General features: G+C 39.6%; 1 protein-coding gene and 1 non-coding gene across 8 annotated transcripts in view; both read right to left on the minus strand.

Annotated features, from left to right (window-relative positions):
* CCSER1 (coiled-coil serine rich protein 1) overlaps positions 1-22060 on the minus strand; it is a 1459660-nt gene that overhangs the window by 1227295 nt on the left and 210305 nt on the right. The window lies entirely within an intron of this gene.
* LOC127483358 (U1 spliceosomal RNA) lies at positions 9163-9326 on the minus strand. Its single transcript, XR_007909550.1, has one exon. It is a non-coding gene; the product is annotated as a U1 spliceosomal RNA (small nuclear RNA).

Consider the following 22060-nt stretch of genomic DNA (forward strand, 5'->3'; position numbering starts at 1 on the left):
GGGCTTACAAGCCCTATCAGGCAAACCGAATCCAAGCCTTCTCATTGCCTTTTTGTGGGGAGGCCTTACTGATGTTAATTCGTGCCTGTCTTCAGTGACCTGCGGCGCATAAGCTGCTAGCCACCGCAGGTGCTCATCGTGCTCATCGCCTCACTTAATCAGGCAGACCGAATCCAAGCTCTCACATTGCAGTGTTGTAGGGAGGCCTTTCTATTTCTCTATTTCTCTATCTCCGGGCATTCCCATTTCTCCCATTTTACTTCTATCTTCCAGCATTCCTGTTTCTCTTTTACTTCTAAACTTCTGTTTCTCTTATCCCCGCGGCTTCCCGGCGCCGCCTGCCCTGAGGCTGCTTCTCGGCGGCTTCCCGGCGGCGCCCGCCCCGAGGCTGCTTCTCGGCACCTCGCCCCTCGGCAGCTTCACGGCTCTGCGTGGCTTCCCGGCGCCTCGCCCCGCCGGCGGGTTCCCGGCTCTGCGCGCACGCTCCGCGGTCTCCACGCACTTCGCGCCCGCACCACGGCCTCGCGCCAGCCCCGGGTTCCCTATCTATTCACGCCCCGTGCTCTCTCTGCACGCGGCGGCTTCCGCGAATGTTTCCGCCACCACCGGCATTCAGTCCAAGTTCCCCGGACTAACCTGGCGAATTTCAACCTGGCGGCCCACGTCTCTGCGTCTGGTTCCAGATCTTCGCCTCTTGCTCCCCGGGGTGACTTGAAGAATTCCAAGGTGGCTTATGTCTCCGCCTTGGCCTGCACTCCCGGCTTCATCCTCCCTAACATTTTTCTCTACCCGGTATGTTTCCTTAAGTTTTCTTCCCACAATATTCCTCTCATTTCTCCTGGCTTCTCCCCACAGTCCGTATCCGAGTCCAAGCCTCCTCCAGGTTTCACTTGCGCTTTCAATCTCCTAGCTTCCCCACCATAGTCCGCATCCGAGTCTATGAAAGCTTTCACTTTCGCTTTCAATCCTAACTTCTTTCCCACAGTCCGTATCCGAGTCTATGCCTAGGCTTTCAATAGCTTCTGCCAGCACCTTTCTCATCCGGCTTTCCCCTAGGCTCTTTGCTAGTCTCTCTCTCCGGTATTTTCCACTTCTTCCCGTTTCTTCCCTCCTAGGTTTCCTATCCGAGTCACGGCACCATTATGTCGCTCCCCCTCTTCGTGGAGGAACGACACAGGACCCTGCGCTGTTCTTTCGTCTGCTCGGCCCTCCCCGGGTTTGCTGCTGGTTCTTCCCGGGTTGGCTACTATCCCTTCCACCTCCGTGGAAAGGCAGTTCCCCCTGGCCACATTCCCCACTTCCGCAGGGGAGCGGCACACCACCGGCCGGCTCTTCTCGGGGGCTGCACAGGTGTTCCTTCAGCTAGATGTTCCCCTTAGATGTTCCTGGTGCATGCCGTCTCTCTCCTCCTTTATAGTCCTCCTCCGCCAATCCTAACTCGGCTGCCCACACGCCGAGTACGCTGCTCTCCTCCAATCAGGAGCAAGTCCTACAGTTTATTAGTTGAACTGGAGGCAGCTGTGCGGAAGCTGTTTACTTCTCTCCCAGCGCCATATTGTGGGAGAGCAGATGCATACAATAAGTCTTAATTCCAGTAACTCAGTCTAGTCCGGTTTGCTCCCCACAGTAAACCATTGATTATATAACCTTCCCATCACAAAACTGTAGCTGAGCATTGATTTTATCCTGGAACTAAGCATATTTCCATGATCTAGGGATTGTGTATTCAATATATAAACCACTGGTTCTAGCAAATAAATAAAGGAAATACACTATGAAATGTACTGATGCTTTGTAAAGTACATGGTGATAATTAACATTTAAAGTGGTTTACAATTTTAAGGCACTCGCATATGTAACATTTCACTGAGAATTGCTTTCCTAGCATTGCTCCACCCTTGACTATGTGTTCTTATAATGCCCTTCCTGAATGGTTTTGCTTTCCACTATTCCTATGACAGCTTACTATCCAGGATCAACTAGAAGATCATCGCATCCAGTATTCCTTTTCATCAGCACTTAAGCTTTCCACATCGTCTCTATGAATTCAGCAACTCATATGGTGTCCATTTGGCAACTGAACATATGATGCTATGTGACACCAAATTACTGTCATCACATTTTATTTGACATTCTTTTCACGAATTTTAAAGAATACATCTCCACATATATTTTAAGTACATTATGTATCAAGGGATCCTTTACAACCCTTGGCATCCTCTATGATTACCTAAGTTCCTTAAAAAGCAATCAATAAGTATCAGTTGATGATTGTGATTAAGTACTCAAAAATTGTATTCCAACCAATAGGGTCAGAAATGATAATTCCCTTGTCATTTGCTGTAGTTCATTAACATAAATTATAGATATCTTACTAAACATTCATTTTTTTAATTTAATTTAATTTTATTTTGACAGGCAGAGTGGTCAGTGAGAGAGAGAGACAGAGAGAAAGGTCTTCCTTTACCGTTGGTTCACCCTCCAATGGCCGCTGCGGCCGGCGCACCGCAATGATCCAAAGCCGGGAGCCAGGTGCTTCTCCTGGTCTCCCATCAGGGTGCAGGGCCCAAGCACTTGGGCCATCCTCCACTGCACTCCCTGGCCACAGCAGAGAGCTGGCCTGGAAGAGGAACAACCGGGACAGAATCCGGTGCCCCGACCGGGATTAGAACCCGGTGTGCCGGCGCCGCAAGGTGGAGGATTAGCCTAATGAGCCGCGGAACCCCCTAAACATTCATTTTAGCTACTATAAAGTCTTCTAACTTGTTTCTCCTCCAAATTTGGCTTTCTACATAAAGTATCAAAATAATGTTTTAATAAAATATTATCAGATTCTATTGTATATGCGATAAACCTGGCAATAAAACTAATCTTTTTTTTCCTACTGTAACATTTTTCAAAAATATATAAATATATACAGGGCTAGTGTTGCAGTGTAGCGGGTAAAGGCACTGCCTCTGCTGCCAGCATCCTATATGGGCACCGACTCAAGTCCTAGCTGCTCCAGTTCTGATCCAACTTCCTGCTAATGAGCATGGAAGAGCAGAAGAGGAAGGCCCAAGTTCTTGGCCCATCCACCCATGTGAGAGACCTGCAAGAAGCTCCTGGCTTCAGCCTGGCCTACCCTTGGCTGTTACAGCTATTTGCGGAGTGAATCAGCAGATGAATGATCTCTCTCTGTGCCTCTCCCCCTCTCTCTCCCTAACTCTTTCTAATAAATAAAATCTTTTAAAAATATGTGTGTATGTATATATGTATATATAAATATATATATTTACATGTACTCATCCACAAATAACTCTCAGCTATTTGATCCATTCTGTTTAGATTATATACTAAGAAAAAACATTACTGACATTTATGGAGAACTACTTCATACCATGCACTTGTTTCTAAGTACTTTTCATGTCTGAAATAATATCAATAATTCCAGATTTCAGATGAAGAAGATGTAATTAAGTGATCTAGCCAAAGTTGTACAGGTAATTACTAGTGGTGAAGGATATTAACCATTGGCAGGGTGATCTGACTCCAGATAGCAGAACTTTGACTACAAGGAATGTGTGCCCTTAATATTGTTATAAAGTCCATTTATTTGAGAAGCAGAGAGACAGAAAGAGCATTCCTATTCACTGGTTCACTCCCCAAATCCCTGCAATAGCTGGGGTTGGGCCAGGGCTGAGCAGGGCCAAAGCTGGGAGCTGGGAATTCAATCCAGTTCTCCCACAGGGGAACCATGATTCCATTCCCTAGAGTCATCACTGCTCTCTCACATCATCTGTATTAGTAGGAAGCTGGAATCTGGAGCTAGAGCTAGGAAACAAAGCCAAGCACTGCAATGTGTCTTAACCTCTAAACCAAATGCCCACTTCTCCTCATTTTCCCGATCTAAATCACTAAAACTCAAGGTGAGGCAATGTAAATACTAGAAAAAGTAAATAATATTCTAGTAAAAAAGCTGAGCTGCTAGTTTTGATTGGTGTTCTAAATCATATCAACTGGAGGGAAACAGAAACACTTACCCTGCCATTAGAGGTCAACTCCTTTTGTGGCACATGCCATGATCCCTACTATTTTAAGTATAATAGTTGGCTTCCTAACCTAGGGATGCACATTCTTTTTTATGCAGGTTTCTTAACCTATGAATGTACATTCTTCTTTTTTAATAAAGTTCCTAATTACATTTTTCTGTAAAGAAGATGTGCATAAGAATGACGAAAGACAAAATCTTTCAGAGCCAATGCTTTGTAAATCCTGGAAAACTTTGACTTCCTTATTTGTCAAGAGTACTCCTTCTCCCACATGTAACAGTTTTGTAACATTCAGTTTGATTCCTACACAAAATATTCTGAATCATAACCACTTAGGTATTCACGTAAAATAAGTCTCTCATAATTTATATTTTAATTGAAAGGCTTACTTACACTATTACACAGGAAACCAAGTATAAAAATCACACAACACGAGTTATTTTACCAAGTACAATACTGCCATCAAGTGGACCACAGTAAGATTACTACACAGAATACTAAATGTTAAAATCCTTTGTTAAAGGGCCTACAACATGGGGTAGTATACTAAATATACATAAAATAATCTTTAAACAAACCTTGAAGGTAATCATTAAGTCATTTTAAAATATTTTCAATATGGTACTGTAATTCTGTTATTCAACCATGTTTGGATGTCAAAAACAAATTAAATATATAAATATAATCTCTCCTTAATTATTCCCCATTGAGTTAAAAGGAATAGACTTCATCATTTTTATTAAAATAAAAAATAATAGCACACTTGAGTGTTCTAAATATATTTGATTTATGTGAGTATTTTCTGCAGGTTCAATTCGGTATGAACTCATCTGGACAAGCTCTTTATTTCTTTCTTAAATTTCTTAAATATTCAATACTAAAAGAATCTTGGTTAATTTTGATGTGAATATCATAACTTTATTGTTCTCTTCTAGCAGATTAGACAGTATTTAATTTATTTTCTCAACCATTACCAGAAATTAAGAATAAGAAAAGAAACACTGCATCATGTATGAGTTTATATGATTTGTAAGTGGTATATTAATGATTTTAAAATATTTCCATCAAACAAAATTAAGATAATAAAATTGTCTCACCATCACACTCTTTAAATTGATAACCTCATTTAATTCTTGCCTCAAATATGTACGGTAGATACTATATTCATTTCATAAAGACACTGAGGTTTAAAATGTTTACTTCAAAGATTTTCAAAGTCAAATACTTAATGATCCTTTCAAGCATTTGAATCTCAAATACTATCTATTAATGACCACTATGTAAAGTACATAGTTTAGATTGTTTTTACAAAAAAGACATATAATTATCCCTTTCAGAAAATTTTACAATCACTTCAATATTTATCAATGTAAAATAACTGCAAATATTATAACCATATTAAGATCATTAACTCTTAAAATTAATAATGAATCAATAACTTATTATCTTTGAAATAAAATTTCAATAACATATAATTAGTGAGGTGAAAAATGTTGTAGAACTTAAACTATTAGAAGTTACAAAATCGTACAGTTATAGATGCTAAAATGTCTAAATGCAAGAATTGTATATAATATCTTTGTAACAATTTAAGTTGAATAAACATTTTATTCAAGGAAAAACAGTGTGATTTGCCAGGATAATTATAGAAAAGTTATTATTAACTATATAAATTTACAAAGATGCATGGAATCAAATGAATCAAATGATATAGCAGAAAATTAAAATACAATAATTTGTAGCTGGCCAATTAAGACAATGGGTTGTTCCCCAATGCCTACCAAAGAAACCCATTCACACTTGACTATTTCTAACATGGAAATAATCTCTGTATCCTGGCAAGACAATAATTTATATTTACAATAATTCACAATAGCCTTTTGGCAGACATATGGTCCTTGGAAACCATTTCTTTCAATTGGTTTAGCAACTGCAGAAGACAGTATATTCTACTTCAAGAGCCATTAAATCAGTATCTGAACATATGCCAAGAATCAAGGTGATTTTTCTTTCAAAAATCTTGCAAAACATTTAATTACAGAGTAAAAAGGATATTATGCTTATATACTTGCTCTCCTATGCCTCAGCATAGTGGAAAAAACTTGGGCTTTGTTCTGGGCTTCTGAGATGAGTTCCAGGCTCTTGGCTTTGGTCTGGCCAACTCTGGCTGTCGTGAGCACTTGAGGAATGAACCAGAAAATGGAAGCGCTCTTCTGTCTATCTATCCCTGTCTCTCTCTACCTTCCAAATAAAAATAAATAATAAATAGTTTAAAAAACAAGGAAAATTTAGTAGAGAAGATAAGTAAGTCTTTTGCAGAAATAATTAGTCTTCATGCCAGTTAGCTGTGTACTCTTAGAAAAAATAAACTCTTTGAGGCTCAATATTCTCCATGCTTTTAGCAGGGCAAATAGGACAAAGAATGAAGTGATGGATTCAAGGAGAACTAATAGTGCTGAGGGATTAACAAAAGAAGCTTTATATTTAGAGAGAAATCAATCTGTAACTAAAAAAAACACAACTATTACCACTGCCACAACCAGGTGAACTGGAAGCAGAATGAAGAAACTGGAAGAAATCCAGCAATACAAATATGGCAAAATGTCTAATAGATATAGAATCTTTCCACTAAATATAAAATCTCAGAAGTTGTCTGAATTCAATTTGAAAACATATGTGCCAGATTCTACTTGATTGCTCCAGTACTTAAAAGGACAGGAAAAATGCCTAGCACAAAAATCATCAAACACTAGGCATTTGTAGGTTTACTTATTTTTCATATTATGCTGATTATGAAAATTAAATATATTTAAGGTGTATAAATGATTCCAAAATGAAATTACTTAGTTTCATCTATCATTTCACATATCACTGTGTGTGTGTGTGTGTGTGTGTGTGTGTGTCTCTGTGAGAGAGAGAGAAAGAAATACTGAGGATCTACTCTCTTGGTGAAGTTCAAGTATATATTACTGTATATATTACAGTCACTGTGTCAAGTATATATTATAGTCACTGTGATGCACACTGGATTCCCAGAAAATATTCTTCTTCTAAGTGAAAAATCTGTACCCTTTGGCCAAATCTCCTCATTTCTCAATCCCTCTCAGTCCCTGTAACCACTGTTTGCTCCATTCTCTGCTTATATAAGTTTAACTTTATTAACTGAGATCATACAGTTCTTGTCTTTCTGTGTCTGGTTTATTTCATTAGCATCATTTCCTCCAGCTTCATCCATGTAGAAATTCTTTAAATGGCTGAATATTTTGGATGTTTCATGATTTAGGTAATATGCACAAAGGCACAATGAACATGGCAGTGCAAATATCTCTTTGAAATACCAATTTTTCCCTTTAGATATACACCCATAAGTGGGGGTTGCTGGTTCATATGATGGTTCTGTTTTTTTAAACTTCTTGCATTAATTTCATGCTGTTTTCCTTAATGGCTTCCAGAGCCGGATGATTCCTTGTGGTGGGTCCCTCTGATAGCTGCCAACCAGCTGCTCTATGTCAGTTCATATCCCCAGTCCTACAAGGAAGAGTGCATCCTGTGCACTGGGATGCAGAGCTCAGCTTTTGTTTTCAGAGGAACCAAAGGGACTCCTGTGGTTCCAGAGGAGGCTAGCACCCACCTGGGCTGCTTTTTCATGCTGGGGAGCGGGGCGGGGGGTGGTTTTCTTGAACCACCTGCATCTCATCCTTTTCTTTGGTGACAATATATAGGCTTCCCTGTCATTCCCATTCCCTGGGCTATTCTTCCATTTCTGCAACTTCAAACTATTTTTCCTGCTTCTTACCAACTTTTAGAATGTTCCTTTGGTTGCGGCTTCATTGTTTTCAGAGTTTACAGTTCTATGTGCATGGAGGAGCAGAGAAAAAGAGGTCCACACCGTACTGTTCAAATCAACATGCTCTCTGGGTGAATTTTTAATGTAGAAATCTGACAAAAATTATTTTTAAATGTCTTTCAGAATTGAAATTCAGTCTCTTTAAAATGAGAAAGAAAATTCTTTGTGGTCCTATGATTTCTAATCCTCAAATCTAACCATACTTCTGCATGCATTCCTCACCACAGCCATACACTACACTACTTATAGTTTAGTCCAATAACGCCTCAACTTCTATTCAGTCCATATCCAGTACCACTGTTTTTTGATTGAAATGACTGTACAGGCCCCAGAACCAAACTTTAATTTCTGTGGCTTTACACTATATTTTAATGTCTATTAGAACAGCACACCTTCTTAATTACTAAAGCTTTATACATTTTAATAACTGATAGGATAGTGCCCCCTTTATCCTTCTTACTTTTAAAAAGGTTTCTGGTTTGGGGCTGGCGCCATGGCTCTCTTGGTTAATCCTCCGCCTTGTAGCACCAGCATCCCATATAGGCACCGGATTCTAGTCCCGGTTGCTCCTCTTCCAGTCCAGCTTTCTGCTGTGGCCTGGGAGGGCAGTGGAGGATGGCCCAACTGCTTGGGCACCTGCACCCGCATGGGAGACCAGGAAGAAACACCTGGCTCCTGGCTTCGGATCGGCGCAGCCCCGGCCGTAGCAGCCATTTGGGGGGTGAACCAGCAGAAGGAAGACCTTTCTGTCTCTCTCTCTCACTGTCTATAACTCTACCTGTCAAGAAAAAAAAAAAGTTTCTGGTTTATCTTATTTGTCCACTTTCTCCAATATTCTATAAATTCCTATTTTTTTTTTTTATTTTTGACAGGCAGAATGGACAGTGAGAGAGAGAGAGAGAGAGAAAGGTCTTCCTTTGCCGTTGGTTCACCCTCCAATGGCCGCCGCGGCCGGCGCACTGCACTGATCCGATGGCAGGAGCCAGGTACTTATCCTGGTCTCCCATGGGGTGCAGGGCCCAAGCACTTGGGCCATCCTCCACTGCACTCCTTGGCCACAGCAGAGAGCTGGCCTGGAAGAGGGGCAACCTGGACAGAATCCGGCGCCCCGACCGGGACTAGAACCCGGTGTGCCGGCGCCGCAAGGCGGAGGATTAGCCTAGTGAGCCACGGCGCCAACCCTATAATTCTTTTTGAAGATCCAATGATACATTATTGTACTGCGATGAATGTTTAGATTAACTTGGATTGATATCTTTATAAAACTGATATTTTTTTTTTTTTCAGGGAAAAGCACAAACACAGTCCCCACCACCACAAATTATGCTGTCAAGTTTCCCACAATTATTTCAGATTTCAGGAGTCAGCAGATCCTGAGCACAGTGGAGAAGCCTGGCCCTGGGAAACCCACATTCAGGATCATGGTATCTCCCCTGCAAGGTAAGTATATGAAACTTTTTTTTTAAATCAAGGAATATGGTTTACCACCCATTTCTTCAGGATTTCCTTTGTATACCTAAAGATCTTTTAAAATTTTTCGTCAAATCATATCATACTTTTCATATGCATTTTTTAAGTAATTTATTTATTAAAAATGGTGTTTTATGGCCGGTGCCACGGCTCACTTGGCTAATCCTCCATCTGTGGTGCTGGCACCCCAGGTTCTAGTCCCAGTTGGGGTGACAAATTCTGTCCCGGTTGCTCCTCTTCCAGGCCAGCTCTCTGCTGTGGCCCGGGAAGGCAGTAGAGGATGACCCAAGTGCTTGGGCCCTGCACCCACATGGGAGACCAGGAAGAAGAACTTGGCTCCTGGCTTCAGATTGGCGCAGCGCACTGGCCGCAGCACACCGGCCATAGCGACCATTTGGGGTGGTTAACCAATGGAAAAGGAAGACTTTTCTCTCTGTCTCTCTCTCACTGTCTAACTCTGCTTGTCAAAAAAAAAAAAAAAATGGGGTTTTAATTCCATGATGCATTCAAAATAGTTTTTCATTAGAAGAGGCCAATTTGTTTCCATATATTAATACTGCATATTGGGCCGGCGCCGCGGCTCACTAGGCTAATCCTCCGCCTTGCGGCGCCGGCACACCGGGTTCTAGTCCCGGTCGGGGTGCCGGATTCTGTCCCGGTTGCCCCTCTTCCAGGCCAGCTCTCTGCTGTGGCCAGGGAGTGCAGTGGAGGATGGCCCAGGTGCTTGGGCCCTGCATCCCATGGGAGACCAGGAAAAGCACCTGGCTCCTGGCTCCTGCCATCGGATCAGCGCGGTGCGCCGGCCGCGGCGGCCATTGGAGGGTGAACCAACGGCAAAAGGAAGACCTTTCTCTCTGTCTCTCTCTCTCACTATCCACTCTGCCTGTCAAAAAAAAAAAAAAACTGCATATTGCCATATTAATTGATTTTTTTAAATATTTAATTTTTAAATTTTTATTATTTATTTGAGAGAGCAAGAGAGAGAAATCTCCCCTCTGCTTTTTGACTTTCCAAATGTACACAACAGCTGGGACTTAGCCAGACCAAAGCAGGAGCCAGCAACCCAGTCTGGTCTCCCATAGGGGTGGCAGACACTCAAGTATTTGATTCATCCCCTGCTGCCTCACAGAGTGTGTGTTGGCAGGAAGCTGTAGTTGGAGTGGAGACAGTAGTGGAACCCAGGTACTCCAGTGTAAGTGGCATTCCTAGCAATGCCTTAACTCTTACACCAAACACCCACCTCCAAAATCCCTTTTGTTTCTATTTTTATATTTGTTGCCTTTCAAATGACTCTCTTGACTTTCCCATATGAACAATTATATCATTAGCAAATAATGGTAACTTTATCAGTTTATTTCCAATTTTGATTTCTTTACCTTGTCTAATGACATTGGAAAACATTTTAGAACAATATTAAATGTAAGTCGTGATCAAGATCATATTATCATTGTTCTTCAATGTAATGAAAAAACTAGATTTTTCTCTGAATATTATCAAGACTACAAGAATGTACCCATATTTCTCTTATAATCCTTCCAAATAATATGCTGGATTTCTCTGCTCCCCACCTCCTTGCCCATACACAGATTTGAATGCACAGTTCACTCTTACCCCCTCTATAAGACTTTCCTCAGTGACCCTCTACCCTGCAGGAAAGCCCTATAATGATCTTGACAGCAAGTATTCTCTGATATTTTTACTTACTTATTCAGTACTCATAAGTTTAATAATGATTGTTCATCTACTGTGCCACATCTTCAATCAGGCACTTGAGTTTGAAAAATTGACATGGTATTAGCCCTCTTTCAGGATTAAAAGCACAAAGGATGTGGTGTGCATTGTTCCATAGAAAGTTAAGCCACTGCTTGGGACGCCAGCTTCCCATATCTGAGTGCCAACTTGATCCTGGCACCTCCAGTTATGATCCAGCTTCCTCCTATCACAACCTAGGAGGCAGTAGATGTTGCCTTACGTGTTCGGGTTCCTGACACCCATGTGGGAGATCCAGATGGAGTTATGGGATCCTGGATTTAGTCTGGCCTGGCACTGGTTGTTGTGGGCTTTGGGGACTGAGCCAACAGACAGAAGATTTATCTCCCCCCTTTTCTCTCTGTAGCTCTGCCTTTCAAATAAATAAAAAATGATAAATATACCTAAAAAATTACAGTGGAAGATACAGAACTGTTTTCTGTTTGTGTATCTTTGGCGACTATATGAACCAGTGTTCATGGCTATGGACATTGGATTGAGACAGCTTGGGGTGTTTAACTCTACCATCTGTGAGGCATTTAACAATTTACTTAACCTTACTACACTTCATTTACCTCACCTGAAGGAAAGATGTGCCTCATAGAGGTTTTCTATGACTACACATGATGATTATTTTCTCATGGTTAATTCTTTACATAGAAATTGTCCCTTAGGTTTGAGCAACCAACAGTATTATCTTACTTTGTAATTACTATCTCAGCATTTATTGAACTTTGTTCATTTTCTTCAGTACACATATCCCAGTTCATGATTATGAAGTAATTATTATCTGATGTCATTCTCCTCCACTGGAGCTTAGACTTCAGGAGCACAGTAATGGTATCAGTTCATGAGTCTCACTGTAATCCCAGCAGGGATAGAATGCCTTATAATTATTGGATATTTAATAATATTTAATGACTGAATAATTTAGCCATAATAGAACTTTATTTTCCTTTATAAAGTTAGGAGGTTAGGTTCTCTCAAGATACATATAATGTTTTCCCTTTTAAGTGGAGTTTAGTTATTAAAAATATTTCAGAGGGAGAGAGAGAAAGCGAGATGGAGAGACAGAGAGAGAGTCTGAGGTTTCTCTCCCCTCAGATGCTTGCAATGGCCAGGGCTGGCCTGGGCACTCAGTCCAGGACTGCGTTATCCAAGGACTGGAGCTGTAATCTTCTGCCTCCCAGTTTGCACATTGGCAGAGAGCTGGAATGCGGACCAGAGCTGGCATCTCAATTCAAGCAGTCCAGTACAGGTAGTATTTTAACCACCAGGCTAAATTCCCACTACTGCAGTTTATTTATTTATTTATTTATTTGTTGACAGGAGAGTTAGAGAGAGAGACAGAGAGAAAGGTCTTCCTTTTTCTGTTGGTTCACCCCCCAGGTAACTGCTACAGCTGGCACGTTGTGGCCGGTGCGCTGCGCTGATCCGAAGCCAGGAGCCAGGTACCTCCTCCTGGTCTCCCATGGGGGTGCAGGGCCCAAGCACTTGGGCCATCCTCCACTGCCCTCCCTGGCCACAGCAGAGGGCTGGCCTGGAAGAGGAGCAACTGGGACAGAATCCGGTGCCCCGACTGGGACTAGAACCCGGGATGCTGGCACTACAGGCAGAGGATTAGCCCAGTGAGCCGCGGTGCTGGCCTGCAATTTACTTTTAACTAGACATGTTCTCATTCTATTTTTTGTTTTTAAAAGATATATTTATTTATTTGAAAGACAGAGTTACAGAGGCAGAGAGAGAGAGAGAGAGAGAGAGAGAGAGAGAGAGAGATCTTCCATCCTCTGGTTTACTCCCAAAATGGTCACAGTAGCTGAAGCTGAGCCAATCAGAAGCCAGGAGCCGGGAGCTTCTGCAGGTCTCCCATAGGGTGCAGGTGCTCAAGGACTTGGGCCTTGGTCTACTGCTTTTCCAGCCTTAGCAGAGAGCTGGATCAGTAGTAGAGCAGCTGGGAACCAGAGCCTGCACTGCCGGGATGCCTGCACTGCTGGTGGCGGCTTTACCTCATACTGTTTTTGGAAAAATTGTCATCACTAACTCTCTTAATTCTGATGTATTATTTATTGCTACAAGTTTATACTGGTACTAAAATAATGAATACAACAAAAGTAGAATATTGAAAGTTTAGAGGCCTGATTATGCTCACATTCTTCACAAGGAACCCAATTATCAGGCATGCAAGCATAAATATTTTTAAAGACATTTATTTATTTGAAAGACAGAATGACAAGGAGGAGGATAGAATGAGATGCAGTTCCACAGACCTTGCTAGCTCTCTGCCTATCCCATATCAATTTTAAGCTACTGGAATAAGACTTTGCAAAAACAGACTTTTCTTAGAGCACAGAATTACATATTAATTTCTTTTTTGGCCACACAGTAGGAGAATGAATTATTGCAAGTGACAGAAGAACTTTTTTTTTAATCTTAAAATGTCCTAATGCATAATTGTTACCCTTCAAATATATTTATTTGTTCAGAAGCATTGATGTACATTTATCCTCCAACACTAAAAGCAAGGACAGTTTGACTCCTTTGTTCTTTCATAGTAAATTTCCTGTGTAATGAAAGAGACGTTTGTTTAAAAAAAAGTCCTTAGAGAAAGCTGCAGTATCACTCAAAATGTTTCTGTCAAATTGAATTTCATTTGTGAATTTGTGCTAGTTTAAAACATTTAGAAACCAGACATTTCGGCATAGTTTATGGATTCAAAGGAAATTATAATTACAGCAGTTATAAAGCAGAGAAAAATGAAAAGCTGTTGAATCAGCTATGGCACATATTGCATAATTCGCAATTTTGGACTCTCAGTAATTCAATTAATTTAGCATGACAACTTTTCTGTGCTTTACAACTTGGCAAATTCTAGTAATTTAATAGGTTTTTCCTTTTTTATTTCTAATAATTCCCATAAGATTCACAGAAGTCTTGGAAATACTAATATCATTCAGAGTACAGTTTCTATTAATTTAAAATTTTATTGCTAATTGTAGTTGTTCATCCATTTCAGAGAGTTATCAACACTTCAACCCAGTGACATTTGTCAAAATAAGCATTTAATTCATCTTGGATTTAGGTATTAAACTAGAAAATTGAAAATTTGACCTAATTATTGGATAAGTTTAGTAACAATCCAATTTTTAAAAAATTACAGTATTTGTTTAATGTATCTTTTAACATATGCAAAATGCTCAAGACATGAATATTAGTAATAGGTTTTCATTTTAAAAAGAACTGTGCTATAGTGTGGGAGAAATTGAGGTTGTTCCAAATAGAATATGATTTGAATAAGTGTGGCAGTCATTACAGGATTGAAGATTTTATGCTTTTCTTGAAAATTACTCCATTTGAAAGATGAGCTAAAATATCTATTTCTACTTGGCGTTAAATTTTTAACGCAACATCTTTGCGGCTGCATGTGGAAGTGAAATCAGGGAAAATGCTATTTGATGACATGCTTAGCCTGTGATCTCTTGTTTGCAATTATGTTTACCATTAACTTGACAAGGTTTTGAAAATATATGTCAGATGATGATGCTTAACACTGACAGATAAAATGAATTTCTGATTCACTGGAGATTATAAAGCCACAAGGAGCGTTTTCCAGTATAGTTTTTTTTGAGAAATCTATGAAGAGAACTAAACATTTATTTTCACATTATTTCCAGGGACTCTAAATATTATTTCTTATTGTAGTTCTTTATATGAGTTTAGATGACTCAAGTAAAATAACCAATCTTCTGTGATATTTATTTGTCACATTCATTTACATTTATACTATTTTGTGTTTTATTGCCAATGGATAAAAGGCTTAACTTGTTAGCATGACTGTTAGGTTGTTTATATATTAAATTCAGTTTCTTCTTTCTTGGATAGAATCTGATATATTGTTATACCAAGTCGGTTAACAAATATGTTTTCATTTGAGAATAATGTATTCTGAATTGAATTTGTTTAATTGCAGATATTAAACGAGACAAAAATAGTAAGCGTGCAAGAACTTGAGGGTATCTGTAGTATATTTTATTACAGGATGCTTAATGTATATACATAGATAATGCGCACAAATATCAATAGAAGCTTCAAAACAAGTATCTGGTGGATCAGATGGCACTAATCTGTTCTTCTCATGACCACCTGCCCTGGATGTACTAAGAATCTGAGTCATTTTTCAATTTGTCCAGAAGGAGTTATCAGAGACCCGTTAGCAAAACAAGGCAGCCAGTTACTTTCTTTTAAATGAAAAATCTGAATTTAAGCCCTTTATTTGTTTGTAGGTGACTGCAACAGCCTTCAAACTGGACTGTATTCTTGTAGTATATTCTTATGTTGTTATCATAGAATTTTTTTGTACCACAAAATATGTTTTATTACTTTTTTGCCATTTAAAGGGAATAGAAATAAAGACCAAGCCTTTAGGACCTCACATTTGCCTTCATCTGTATACTCACTTCTGAATATTTTCTCCTTTACTACTTATGTGTGAATCATACCTAACCAAATTATTTTAATCCACATTAATTTATTTTGCCTTGCATTCATTTATCTTTTTTTTTAAGACTTAATTTATTTATTTGAAAGACAGAGTTACAGAGAGAGGTTGAGTCAGAGAGAGAGAGAGAGGTCTTCCATCTGCTGGTTCACTCCCCAGATGGCCGCAACAGCCGGAGTGGCACCAATCCGAAGCCAGGAGTTTCTTCTGGGTCTCCCACGCAAGGGCAGGGGCCCAAGGACTTGGGCCATTTTCTACTGCTTTCCCACACCATAGCAGAGAGCTTGATTGGAAGAGGAGCAGCCGAGACTAGAACCGACACCCATATGGGATGCCCGCGCTTCAGGTCAGGGCTTTTATCCACTGCGTCTCAGCACCAGCCCCAACCGCCATTTATCTTTCTACCCAAAATATTCTTGACCTACAGAAAATTTGTCCATTTAATATCATGTTTCAGTATTTAAACCCTTGGCCTTCTCCCTAGCTACTGTGTACATCAGCCTATTAAAATTCTTATTATTCTTATTTGTATTTATTTATACAATGTTCATCTATTTTACTTATTGCTCAACACAACACAAATTTAGAGACAATATTATACTCACCTGTCTGTCTTTGTTCCTAACATAGTAACTTGTGCTTAATATACTTTTTTTTTTTTATTTATTTATTTATTTATTTTTTTGACAGGCAGAGTGGACAGTGAGAGAGAGAGACAGAGAGAAAGGTCTTCCTTTGCCGTTGGTTCACCCTCCAATGGCCGCCGCGGCCGGCGCGCTGCGGCCGGCGCACCGCGCTGATCCGATGGCAGGAGCCAGGAGCCAGGTGCTTTTTCCTGGTCTCCCATGGGGTGCAGGGCCCAAGCACCTGGGCCATCCTCCACTGCACTCCCTGGCCACAGCAGAGGGCTGGCCTGGAAGAGGGGCAACCGGGACAGAATCCGGCGCCCCGACCGGGACTAGAACCCAGTGTGCCGGCGCCGCTAGGCGGAGGATTAGCCTATTGAGCCGCGGCACCGGCCGTGCTTAATATACTTTTAATAAATATGTGAATGAATATATGAGGTTATTTCAAAAGTTCATGGAAAATGGAATTAAAAGATAATTTTATTTTGTGGAAAATGTTTTTAAAAGCAATGCCTAGTTTTTCCATGATATGAATTCTTCATGAACTTTTTTAAAAAGGATTTTAGGCCGGTGCCGCGGCTCACTAGGCTAATCCTCTGCCTTGCGGCGCCGGCACACCGGGTTCTAGTCCCGATCGGAGCACCGGATTCTGTCCTGGTTGCCCCTCTTCCAGGCCAGCTCTCTGCTGTGGCCAGGGAGTGCAGTGGAGGATGGCCCAAGTGCTTGGGCCCTGCACCCCATGGGAGACCAGGAGAAGTACCTGGCTCCTGCCTTCGGATCAGCGCGGTGCGCCGGCCGCGGTGGCCATTGGAGGGTGAACCAACGGCAAAGGAAGACCTTTCTCTCTGTTTCTCTCTCTCACTGTCCACTCTGCCTGTCAAAAATAAAATAAAATAAAATAAAATAAAAGGATTTTATATATTTGAGAGCTAGAGTTACAGACAGAGGGAGGACAAAGAGAAAGGACTTCCACCCTCTGGTTCACTCCCTGGATGACCCCAACAGCTGAAGCTGATGGATCCATAGCCAGGAGCAAGGAGGTTGCTCCAGGTCTCCCACAAAAGTGTAGGGGCCCAAGCACTTGGGCCATATTCCACTGCTTTCCCAAGGAATTAGTAAGGAACTGGATCAAAAGAGAAGTAGCTGGGATATAAACAGGCCCCCATGTGGAATGCTGGTGCTGCAGGCATAGGATTAGCCTACTATGCCACAGTATATAGTAATACATACAAACACTTGAGAAAACATTTTCATGAAAATTTTGTATGTAAAAATTTATTGAATGTTTTAAACAGATGGAGCCAGGGGCTGACATTTGGCACAGCAGGTAAAGCAGCTGTCTGCTAAAGCAACCACCTGCTATGGTGGCATCCCATGTGGGCCCTGTTTCATATCCCAGCTGCGACACTTCCGATCCAGCTCCCTGCTAATGGCCCAGGAAAGGTAGCAGAAGATGGCCCAAGTGCTTGGGCCACTGCTACCCTCAGGGGAGACCTGAACGAACCTCCTGACTATTGACTTCAGCCATCTGGGGAATGAACTGGAAGATCTCTCTCTCTCCACCCTCTCTCTCCTTCTCTCTCTGTAACTCTGATTTTCAAATAATCTTTTAAACATGTATATTAATAAAGAAATTCTGTACCTGAATATAAAGGAATACAATATACCATAAAGTATATTTGAAACTGTGTGGGGGCCAGTGCTGTGCTGTAGCGGGTAAAACTGGCACCTTCAGGGCCAGCATCCCATATGGGCGCTGGTTGGAGTTCTGGATGTTCTACTTCTGATCCAGCTCTCTGCTGTGGCCTGCGAAAGCAACAGAAGATGGTCTAGGACCTTGGGACCCTGCACTCGTGTGGGAGAGCTGGAAGAAGCTCTTGGCTCCTGGCTTCAGATCAGTCCAGCTTCAGCCACTGCGGCCATCTTTGGGGCGTGAAACAGGGGATGGAAGACTCTTCTCTCTCTCTCTCTCTGCCTGTCTGCCTCTGCCTCTCTCTGTAACTCTTCCTTTCAAATAAATAAGTCTTTAAGAAAAACTGTGTATGTATACTTCACATTTAATCCAGATCTGATACTGTTCAGTTGTTATGTTTCTTAAGCATATATTTGTATATTGTATATTTCTTAACTTATTTCTTAAGTTATATATTTCATAAACAGTAGCAAAAATTATGAGAATTTTTATTCATTTTATTTGTATAGCACTTTAATATTTTATGGTAGTTCAATAATAGTTTGATTGTCACTGAAACTTTACAGTCAACCTAACTCCCCTGAAGATAAATTATCGAATTTGAGTGGTCAACCTGACAGCTTTGTAACTTTGATTGCTTTCCATTAACAAATGATTCTTCATTTTTAATTTCTCTAGATTTGAGTAGTGCTTTGAAATACTTACTAAAATTTTATTTGACAGCATCAAAATGGGTCACAATTTACATTTACTCTATATGTACACATGTATTTGTATGTCAGTGCTTATGTGGCCTACCTCATAAATAATGCCTGTATTATGGTACTTGTATGGATTTAAGTGCCAGTTACATTGGAAATTATTACTATTCTAGTTTGACTTGGTAATGAAAACACAAAAACCTGAGCACTTTTCATATTTTTATAATATTGCATCTTAATAAAAAGTTATAATATAGATGGCTAGCAACTCTGAAAATAAATCACATAATTTCTTTCCAGGTTTCAGTAGACAGTATAATTAGTTTAAACAGAATAAACAAAATCCCACCAAGTACAGTAGATCAGAATTTATAGTATTGTTTGTATACCTCATAAAAATGAATTCTACCTGTTAGACTTCTGATTTTTTTGAGAGGTTTTGGAATATGACTTTCCACATATTTGTGTGTAGCTTTTTTTTCTATTAATGTTTGAGTTTATAGAAAGTAGAAACCATTTTTATTTATCTATGTGGCTAGCAATGTAGCTAAAGTGTAATAAATATCAGTTAGTGACTTTGAAAGAATGAATTAAACTATGCTTAAAAATGCTCATAGTTTCCCCTTTAACATAAAATTAAGGCCAAGCTGCAAGGAATTCCCTCTTAACGGACCTAAGAGACAAAGTCAGTCTACACTAGGGAGATTGGAAGGTGATGTTGAAATTAAGAAGGGTTGGAGCATGGGCACGAGGGAGGATAGGGTGGGAGGTACCACTATGTTCCTAAAGCTCTATACTTTAAATACGTGAAACTTATATAACTTAAATAAAATTTCAAAAAGGCAAAAAAATGAAAAAGACTTATTATCCATGTTATAGCATTTGTCAAAATTTTCTTACTTAATACACTCGATAGTATTCCATTATACATTGCTACAAAAAAAGAGAAATTATCAAGTATATAGACCTTCTTATAGCTCATCACTTATTTAGTAGATATTATATTATGGTTGTAAATGATATAATGTACTTGATTCAAGAATATTATTATCTGCAAATGAATGGGGAAATACTTGAGTGAATCACTGTAAAATGCAGACCCTACTTTTACATTTCAAGTCTTATACTGTTAGCAGTGAAAGATCTTAAATAATGAAGCAGTTAAGTAATCAAAGACAGATGTGTGTAGTGGCTGAGGCTGTAGAGTGGAAACTCTGCAGCCCCCAGTACCTGAGTCTACTTTCTAGCTTCTCTCCTGGCAGTGGGCCCTAGTATTACTTAGCTGTCTCTCTTTTCTCAGTAGATAATGTTCTTATCTTTATACATGATCACCACATATATACTTGTTTCCTTATAATTATTTAAAATTCTGTATCCTTGTCTTCCAGGTAATCTCGTTTTCCTCTTTTTGGATCATTATTCTACATTTTTCTGACTTTTGTTGTCTCTTGCATTACACTGTATGAACTTCTAAACAGTACTTCATTCAATTAATTATAACTATGGTTATAGTTACAACAATGACTGACATTCACTGAGCTCTGCTCTGTTCAGAATAAACATTAAAAGGCTTTAATATTTGGAATACCTAAATAATGGTTTGTCAGCTAATCTAGACACATAATACCTAAAGCCAATGGTGTTACTAAGCAAAGACTTCAACTATCTACTTATCTACTGCAGAGACTCAGAACATACTCAGAGTGAGATTTTCTGGATGTGAGCCCATTCCTGCAGTCACTAGTTTTATTAGTTTTATGGGTTGAGCAAGTTATTTAATGCTTGTGTGCTTCAGTTTCCTCATCTGAGAAAAAGTGGGCAATATCATTACAAAATCTCACAGGAAATCAATAAATGAACCACAGAGTATAAACTACCACTGCTACTGAAGATCAAACGGGAGGTCTAAATCAGAAAAGACGGATACTCAAGAAATGTTTCACCTGGGAAGCAGGACTTGAATTAGACATTCAGGAAAAAATAGAAAGTGGCAAGAGAGAAGCATGAGATGCGGGAGAGGAGCATTACAGGAGGAGCCAAGTCCAAAACTGGAAGCAAAAATGATTTATTTTAGAAATGAAAGCAAAGAGGCTTCCAAGTGTACAAAATGAATACCAGCGGCATCACTTATTTCAGAGTATGAGTTCAGTATAATGGTTTCCCAATCCACATTTAACTAAATTTTGAAGAACTATCCCTTTCCAGCTACACACAAGGTTACCTCAAAATGTTCATAGAAAATGGAATTAAAAGGTAAGTTTAGGACCGGCACTGTGGCACAAGAGCTAAGCCTCCAGCTGCAGTGCCGGCATCCCATATGGGCACCAGTTCATGTCCCAGCTGCACCACTTCTGATCCAAATTTCTGCTATGTCCCGGGAAAGTAGTAAAAAATGGTCCAAGTACTTGGGTCCCTGCACCCGCGTGGGAGACTGGGAAGAAGCTCCAGGCTTCTGGCTTCAAATCAGCCCAGATCTGGCCATTGCAGCCATGTGGATAGTGAACTAGCTGATGGAAAACCTCCCTCTCTCTGCCTCTGCCTTTCAAATAAATAAATCTTTAAAAATATAGGTAAGTTAACATTTGGTACAAAAAAAATTGAAATCCACAAATACTTTTTGCATAATATTTATTTTCCCTGAACTTTTTAGAAGACCCTATACACATGGATTTCAACTTTTTATAGCAAAATAAACTTATGCTTTAATGCTGTTTCCCATGAACTTTCTAACGTACCCTCATCATTTTAGTTAAATTAATTTAGCCACTAACCAGAAAAATCATCTTGTGAGTGTTTCTGTTGGCACACCAAAATCTCTTGGAAAGAAAAAAAAATGTCTTTTTTAAGCTCAAAGAAATTTCAGGTTCCAGTGTCCAAATAAAAGAATTATCACTCTCTAATCAATGTACACATGGGTTATTTATGCTATTTTCACTGATTTTACATGTTTTTAAAGAGACTACCAATGGAATAAGAATGGTGAATATTCTAAATTTTAAAGGAATATACATGATTTTAAACCTTTATTATTCTTGAAGTTATAAATAAAAGAAAGCATTAAATATTAGGAAGATTGGAATTGTACATAGAATCAGAGAATGAGGCACAAGTTACAGGAAGGTCAAATTCAACTCAACAGGAGAAAGAAAATTTCATGACTATTTCTACTTAATAGTGCCCAGAGATCTTTAGTAAGAAATTTTCTTCTGAGGAAGACTTATAAACATGAAATAACATTTCTCACATGAAAATTGACCACATAATCTATGAACAAAATAAACCCCCCAATAAAACATATTCTTCCCAGTTTCTCTATGATTAAATTCACTGAATAAATACTTGCTTTTAAAGGTTTATAAAAAGGAGAGGAAAAGTGCAACATAATGTATAATAATAAAAATTTCAGATAAAACAGTCATAGAAAACATATGTGCTTAAGTTAGGAAGA

The sequence above is a fragment of the Oryctolagus cuniculus genome, chromosome 8 (assembly GCF_964237555.1).
Source record: "Oryctolagus cuniculus chromosome 8, mOryCun1.1, whole genome shotgun sequence".
In the NCBI taxonomy this organism is placed as follows: Eukaryota; Metazoa; Chordata; class Mammalia; order Lagomorpha; family Leporidae; genus Oryctolagus; species Oryctolagus cuniculus.